The sequence below is a fragment of the Patella vulgata genome, chromosome 4 (assembly GCF_932274485.2).
Source record: "Patella vulgata chromosome 4, xgPatVulg1.2, whole genome shotgun sequence".
Classification (NCBI taxonomy): Eukaryota; Metazoa; Mollusca; class Gastropoda; family Patellidae; genus Patella; species Patella vulgata.
The window spans coordinates 39,565,190-39,574,603 of NC_065882.2; positions in this window are offsets into that span (position 1 = coordinate 39,565,190).

The following is a 9,414-nucleotide window of genomic DNA, read 5'->3' on the forward strand; positions in this document are numbered from 1 at the left end:
TCCAAACTTACTACAAGGAAGGTACCAACATATATCATTATACATTAACGATAAAACAACCAATGTAATGAATATATATGGCCCTCCTGGTTCAACTAAAGAAAAACAAAATTTCTTTCAAAGTTTACACAATCATATAATAAATATCTATAATGAGAAAGAATACTACATTTTAATTGGTGATTTCAATGTAACAGAAAATAAGATTGATTCCAAAAATGATACCTACTACTCCCAGATAGTTATTGACTTACTTATCAATATCACAAAAATAATAGAAATATCAGATGTTTTCAGGAATAAATTTCCAGACAAGATATTATATACATGGTCCAATACAAGAGGTAGTGCTAGTCGAATTGACAGAGCATACATATCTAATAACCTACTAACTAGTGTTACACATTTAAATCACCATCCAAATACAAAATCAGATCACAAAACTTTATCTTTGAAAATCAATCTAGACAGCTATAGATGGGGAAGAGGATTTTGGAAATTTAACAATTCAGTACTCACAAACAACAATTATAAATCAGCCATAACAAAATTTTGGGAATTCTGGCAAAAGGAGAAAACGAATTTCAGACACAGTAATGAATGGTGGGACAAAGGGAAACAAGAAATTCAATTAATCACAAAAACCTTCTGTATAGCCATATCAAAAATCAAACAATCAAAATTAAAACTTCTCTACAGCTGTCTAGAAGATGAAGAACAAACCCAGAAGCCAGATCAAAATAAAATTAACAAAATTAAAAATGACATCACCCACATTGAAGACTATAAAAATGAAGGATATATTATTCGGTCAAAATTAGATATAAATATTACTGACAACTCAAATATTGATATTTTCAAATTAGCCGAAGAAAAGAATGCATGTAATAAAAAGATAACACAACTTCAAAATAATCATGGGGAGATACATACAACTAAACAAGATATACTAAAAACCATACATGAATATTATACAAATCTATATACATCTCAAAACATAAATCCCTATACAATAGATACATATTTAAACAAAAATAACCTATCAAAAATTACACTTGAAGATAGAGAACAAATATCACATTTGATAACAAATGAAGAAGCGCTAAGTGCCCTAAAACAATTTAAAAATAACAAGTCTCCAGGCATAGATGGCCTATCAAAATCCTTTTATCTAACTTTCTGGAACATAATAGGTGATGACTTTGTAGAGGTGTTGAACAACATTTATCTGAAGGGTGAACTCACACCTACAATGAAAGAGGCAATAATTAATATCAGTTATAAAGGAAAAGGCAACTCAAACTATTTGAAAAACTACAGACCTATAAGTCTATTATGTCAGGACTACAAAATATTAACAAAAATTTTGGCCAATAGATTAACACCAATGTTAAATAGCATAATATCTCCACTGCAAACGGGGGCTGGGGAAGGAAAATCTATACTAAATAACCTAATGTCAATTCACAGTATTATTACATACATGGAAGAAAAAAATATACCAGGATTACTACTGAGTTTTGATCAAATGAAAGCCTTTGACATGATAGAACATAACTACATTATAAAGCTATTACAAAAATACAACTTCCCAGAGTTCATTGTAAGATGGATTACAATAATCTATACAAACATTGTCAGTAGGGTGCAGGTAAATGGCTCATTTACAAGGGAGATTAATGTAACAAGAGGAATAAGGCAGGGGTGTTGTCTATCAATGTTAATATACTGTCTTGCCATAAATCCTGTTGCGGTACAAATAAATCAGAACAATTGCATAAAAGGAATCCATATCCCAAACACTTCTGAAGAAATAAAACTATTTCAACATGCAGATGATCTATCATCAATTATAACAAACAGTACATCATATACCTACCTTATAGAAGACATAGAATCTTTTGGCTCTGCCTCTGGATCAGAACTAAATCCATCAAAAACTGAAATAATAAAAATAAATAATATTACTATACATAGAAACGATATTCCACAAATAAATATAAAAACACAAATAAAACTCCTAGGAATATGGTTTGGTCACAACAATGTTGAAAAAAACTGGCTACCCATACTGGCAAAACTAAGCAAATTAATAGATAAATGGATAAAATACAAATACTTTTAGTATTAAATACTTACATACTCAGTAAACTCTGGTACACATGCCGAATTATCACGCCACCAAAACACATTATAAAATCTATAAATAAGGAAATATTTAGATTTATCTACCAAGACACACCAGAAACTATCAAAAGAATGTCACTACACCAACCATTCAAAAAGGGTGGTCTAAATGTGCCTAACATAGAAAATAAAATAAGGGCAATGGCACTCCAACGAATTATAATCATGAAAAATAACATAAACCCATGGATTAATCTGTTTGCATATTGGTTTGGGTATACACTTAAAGGAATATTGCCATGGTTAGCATCCAACAAACTATCACATACAGTAAATACACCACAAATTTATAAAAACATAAAAACTACTTACCTTCACTACCGCGATAAAATAAATCTTTCAGACACCACAAAATTAAAACATATCTACAATGAAATAAACAAATTAGACTTTAATAAACCAAGTATTATGTACAAATATCCAACAATAGACTTCTTTAAAATATGGCAACAACTTGCTAGTATGCCTTATACCCTCTTCGATTTTGACCTCGTCATTTTCGTAACACATCAAACACTGCCTACAAAACAAATATTATACGAGAGAAATCTATGTAGTAACAATAAATGCAGCCTATGCATGAAACATGAGGAAACATTTACACATATCTTCCTACAATGTGAGACAATAAAACTCTATAAACAAAACGTCCAAACCTACCTAAAAGAATTCTCCACAAATAATCATTTTGAATTTAATAAATACACACTACTGTTCCATGATGTAACATCACCAATTTTAATTTGTGGAATACTGTATTACCTGAAAACATTGTGGGAATATAAATGTAAAATCAAACCAAAGAATAGCATAAACAACAAAATAAACACAGATTTGACGCAACAATTTCTCAAAGATTTAAATGCCACTATAGCTATGTATAATCTAACAACAAACACAGATAACCCCCAACTGCCCTAGTAGTGTAACACTGACCCAGTCACCCATTGACCACGATCGAAGTCACATGCTATTTCTAACCTACAATAATTATAAATAAGACACAGGACATGTAGAATGAAAGAATCTATGAACAAAACAATATACTAATCAACTCTTATCAGAATAATAAAGACATTAATATAGATAACACAATAAGAAAACCGTTACCTGTTCACCAGTGAAATAAAAACATCCGGTTACAGTATTCATCGACATCATCCAGTCTCTCAGAGATACATACGACTGACACCTAGTATAGTCTGCCGAATAAAACCGGACTGCACAAATTTTAATGTAATATATTATATATTTATATTTATTATATACTTGTACTTATTATATATTAAAACTTATTATATATTTGTAATTATTGTATATTCAACAATTTGTATATTATAATAAAAAAAAAAAAAAAAAAAAAACTTTAAATACATTGCTAATACTAAAGGTGGTCAGAATTTAGTCTAGATGGTTTTAAATTCAGAGTTAAGTCTAGAGGTAATACTACCATATACTGGGAATGTTGCAAAAAGTACTGTACAGCTAGGGCTACTATTCGCGATGGTATTCTAGCATCCCCTCTTCCTCAACATTATCACCCTTCAGAGGAGAACAAGATAGCAGTCCTAGAGGCTGTAGAGAAGATGAAGGCCAGAGTCAGAGCTGACTGCAGAGCTATACCTTCGTTGTACAAAGAAGAGCTTCGAGGTAAAATTATAATCTTTTTTTTGAAACAATATTTATTATGAAGGTTCATAGATTTTTCATTTACAATCACGGAATTATTGGATCTGAAAAAGCTTATGTAAAAGGTTAAGTGAAGTGTACTTTCATTATTTAGTTATCCTTTCATTGAGAATCTAGTAACACAATTATAATATTATATTAGATTTTAATATATTCCCTTTTTATTGTTTCAGCCTTCAACCACCGCGAAGGACATGATATGGCGGCAACAGTCCCTACACTATACAGCTTAAAAGCCAGTCTATACCGGTCCCGTGCCAAGGACGTCCCACCTCTTCCGTAAGACCGTCAGAAATCAACCTCCCACCAGCCTACAAATTGACATCTTCCTAACAACCGTTCCTCCTGGCCCAGCAAGAGAAGATGCTAATTTTTGCTACACCAGACAACCTGTACCACCTGTCAAGAGCTTATACCTACTTCTGTGATGGCACCTTCCACACCAGCCCTAGCCTGTTTTATCAGCTCTATGCCTTTTTATCCATGCCTTTATTAACGATAAGATGTGTCCCCTAGTCTACGGCCTACTCCCTGACAAGAAGCAGTCCACATACCTTACTTTCTTCGACACCATCAAAGAGAAGGCTGCAGAGAACAACATCGTCCTTGCCCCCACAACAATCGTCACCGACTTCGAAGTTGCCGCCCAAAATGCCGCCCGTACTTCATTTGCTTGTGACTTGAAAGGCTGCCTTTTCTATTTCCGCCAGGCAGTGTGGCGAAATGCACAGAAGAACGGCCTCCAGACTTTGTTTAGAACTGACCCATCTGTCACCCACTTCATCAAGCGTGCCTGTGCCCTGGTTCGACCACGTGACATAGAAGATGCCTGGTTTTATGCCATAGAAGAATCCAAATCGGACGATCCCCGAATCATCCAGTTTGCCGACTATTTTACAGAGCAGTGGATCGATGGTGACAGAGAAATCTGGAACCATTTCGCCACTGTGGGGCCAAAAACAACAAATCATTTGGAAGGCTGGCACTGTAAACTAAAGAAGCTTGGTCCGGGCCATCCAAAAATATACAAGTTCCTTGACTTAATTAAGACTGAACAAGAAGATGTAGAACTAACCACCAGACAATTAGAATCTGGGGGCAGACTTGCTCCCAAAAGAAGAAAGTACCGCCGTCTTGATGAGAGAATCGCAGAAGAGAAGAATTTATTAATAACAGGTGCCAAGACCCCAATTGAATACCTCAATGCAGTTATGAATTTTGTTGGACTGTGAATTGTCATGTTTATAAATTGTTATAGATATATATACTATAAAAATGTATTTATTTATTTAGTTAATAAACCCAGTGATCCTATTGTTGCCCAATTCAATGACTTACTTTATTCGTATAATCTGGTTCAGCATGTGAATCAAGCTACACATGTAAAGGGGCACATTCTTGATTTAATTATCACCAGGAATGATGACCACCTGATTGACTCCGTGGATGTATTGCCCGATATTATTTCTGACCACCATCCTGTTTATGGAATAATCAGTCGAAAGCCAGACGCTGAAACTAACTTACAAGTAACATCGCGAAAACTTAGAAACATAAATCTAGCGGACTTTTCTAGCGATCTGTCAGAATGTTTCAATAGTACACTGATTGGAGATCCAACTAAATCTGTTGAGGATTATGATACCTGCATTATCAGTGTATTGGACTGTCATGCGCCACTGTAAACTTGGAAGCTAAAATCCAATCGCCATTGTCCTTGGTACGATGATGCAATTCATAGTGAGCGCAAAATTCGTAGAAAAACCGAAAGAGTGTGGCGTAAAACCAAGTTAGAGGTTCATAACCAGATATACAGAGCACAGTCTGCAAAGGTCATATCTATGATCAGATCTGCCAAGAATAGTTACTATAATAATAAATTATCATCTTCACAGCCACGTGATTTATTTAAAATTGTTCAGTCACTTACATCCGATACAACCCGACAGCTTCCATCATCAACTGATGAACTTGGGCTTGCCGAGAGGTTTTGTTCTTTTTTCCAAACTAAAGTATCTGATATTAGGAAAGGACTAGATAGTGTGGTCGACTCCGATTCGGAGGTTGATGAACCACTTCCGTCGTTAGAGTGCAATCTAAATTTATTTACCACTGTTTCTGAAGAACAGGTCAAGAAGATTATACTTAAGAGTAAATCTGCTACATGTAATTCTGATCCTCTCCCAACCTGGCTTCTGAAAGAGGAGAAAGTATTGGAGGTTCTGCTTCCAATCATTACTGGCATTGTTAATGATTCTATAACCACTAGTACTGTTCCTGTTTGCTTAAAGTCAGCTCTGATCTCACCTTTGTTGAAGAAACCAAACCTTGATCCTCAGCTGTGTAAGAATTATCGACCTGTTTCCAACTTACCATTCATCGGCAAGGTTATTGAAAGAGTTATTGCTTCTCAAATTTCAAATTATCTGTCTGAAAACGGTTTACACGAATCACTTCAATCAGCTTACAAACGAGGTCACAGTACAGAGACGGCTCTACTTAAAATTAAAAACGATATTGACCTGGCACTGGATTGGAATCTAGCCGTACACCTAGTACTTTTGGACCTCAGTGCTGCTTTTGATACTATAGATCATAGTATTTTATTTCAAAGGCTGGAATGTTCGGTTGGGATCTGTGGTGCCGCACTGTCATGGATAAAGTCATATCTTCAAGATAGAACACAAAAGGTGCAAATAAACAGGTATGTGTCTCAACCCTGTGCTGTTAGGATAGGTGTTCCACAAGGATCTGTATTGGGACCCCTACTTTTTCTTCTATACATTCTTCCGATTGGTCAAATCATAAGAAGACATGGGGTACAAAACCACGGCTTTGCTGATGACACCCAAATATATGACTATTTTCAACACAACAACTATCTTGCTTCCAAGGATTCTATCAGTAGACTTGAGTCTTGTCTTAATGACATTCGAGGATGGATGACCAGAAATAAGCTAAAACTTAACGATGACAAATCTGAATTTCTTATCATATCATCAAAATCACAATCCAGTAAATTGTTTAAAGCGGATTCCATTCAGATCGGTGATTGCTCTATATCTCCCAAGAAGCAGGCTAAAAATCTCGGCTATGTTACTGATGAATTTATGTCCCCAGTTCCCCAAATCAATAGTATCATACGAAAAATGCATCATCAAATGAGAGCTATTTCGAGAATACGCTCTAATCTGAATACTGATGCGTGCCAGAGTGTTGTTAGAGCATTAGTAACATCGCACATGGATTATGCAAATTCTCTTCTATTAGGAGCACCAGAAACAGCTTTAAACAGACTACAAATAGCGCAAAACAATGCTGCACGTCTTATAACTAAAACACGAAAATTTGATCATATATCAGCTAAGTTACAGAAACTCCATTGGCTTCCAGTTCGAGCGAGGGTTCAATTTAAAGCTCTTGTGAATGTGTTTAAATCAATTTATTCTGACACCGCACCCAGTTATTTAAAAGAACTCTTTGATTTCTATACTCCCCAGCGATCCAACCTTCGTTCTTCAAGTGATCGTAGCATATTGAGGATCCCCAAATATAATAAGCGTTCTGGTGAATATGCTTTCTCCGTCAAAGCAGCAAAAATGTGGAATGATCTTCCAAAAACTCTTAGAGAGTCCTCTTCCATCCAAAACTTTAAGACTAACTTAAAATCCTACTTATTTCAAAAATGTTTTTGAACTGTTTTGTTGTGAATGCGCTTAGAAACACTCATGTGTAATGAAGCGCTATATAAATCGAACAATAATAATAATAATAATAATGTTTATAAACTGTTATAAATATATATACTATAAAAATGTATTTATTTATTTAGTTAATATATGTATTTGTTTTTTTTATACGCCCACATTTTCATGTGGACGTATATTGTCGTCGCCCCTGTCCGTCCGGACGTCCGTCCGTCCGTCCACAATTTGTTTGTGGACACTCTACAGGTCACAATTCTTGTCCGATTTTGACGAAACTTGAAATGTAGGTTTATCGCCAAAAGATCTCGGCTGCTTTCGATATTGGCATGTATCGGATCGAAACTTCATGGATTATGGCCCCTGTTTGTACGAAAAATCACGTTTTTAGCCTGTGGACCCTATAGAGGTCACAATTTTTATCCGATTTTGTCGAAACTTGAAATGTTAGTTTATAACGCAAAGATCTCGGTTCCTTTCGATATTCGCGCATATCGGACCGTAACTTCCTGAATTATGGCCCCTGATTGTACGAAAAATCACATTTTTAGCTTGTGGACCCTATAGAGGTCGTAATTTTTATCCGATTGAAAAAACCGTATTATTATATCACTGTTACACCCTAAGGATGGCTGGGTTCGAATTTCGTAAAAATCGGCCCAAAATTGACAGATAAAATGACCGCCATTCGTTCTCAACTTGCGTAAAAATATGGTATATCAAGGTTGTGGACCCTATAGAGGTCACAATTTTTTATCTGATTTTCTTGAAATTTGAAATGTAAGTTTATAACCCAAAGATCTCGTTTCCTTACGATATTCGCGCATATCGAACCGTAACTTCCTGAATTATGGCCCCTGATTGTACAAAAAATCGCGTTTTTAGCTTGTGGACCCTATAGTGGTCAAAATGTTTATCCGATTTAAAAAAAACGTATTATTATATCACCGTTACACCCTAAGGGTGGCCGAGTTCGAATTTCGTGAAAATCGGCCCAAAATTGAAAGACAAAATGGCTGCAGTTCGTTCTCAAATAGCGTAAAAATATGGTATATCAAGGTTGTGGACCCTATAGAGGTCACAATTTTTATCCGATTTTGTTGAAACTTGAAATGTAAGTTTATAACACAAAGATCTTGGTTCCTTTCGATAATTGCGCATATCGAATTGTAATTTCCTGAATTATGGCCCTTGATTGTAGGAAAAATCACTTTCTTTTTAGCTTGTTCTCTATCCATCTCTCGAAAATGTGGGCGTATCCTGCCTGGCAGCCGCTGGTTTAGTTAATATATGCATATATAATATATATATATTTTTTATATATTTGTTTATTTATTTATTTAGTTAATATATGTATTTGTTTATTATATATCTGTACTTGTTTATTATATATCTGTTCTTATTATATATCAAACTTTATAAAATTTATACTATAAAAAGGTATTTATTTGCTATGTATTTATTTGCTAGTGGACCTTGACTCTAAACAATAGATGTGGGGAAAGTGACGCCTTTTCGACGCCTTCGTGGGAATCCAGCCTTTAGGGATTAAAATTGATTAAAAATGTAACAATGGTGTTATAGATTGTTATAAGAATTTAACCCTTTCCCCGACAACTGGGTGTAATCCACCCGGAAGCTCCGTATTTTTGTAATTACTCGCTTTTCGTTTTTTGGATAGTTGTTGTGCATTGCCGGATTGGTTCAATTTATCGTATTTGTACTTTGGTGGAAATTGTGGGGTTTCAATTTTTTTTTCTACAGTCCCTGACAGCTGGGTGTATCTCACCCGTATATCTTTGTGCATTGCCGGATTGGTTGGATTGGTTCAATT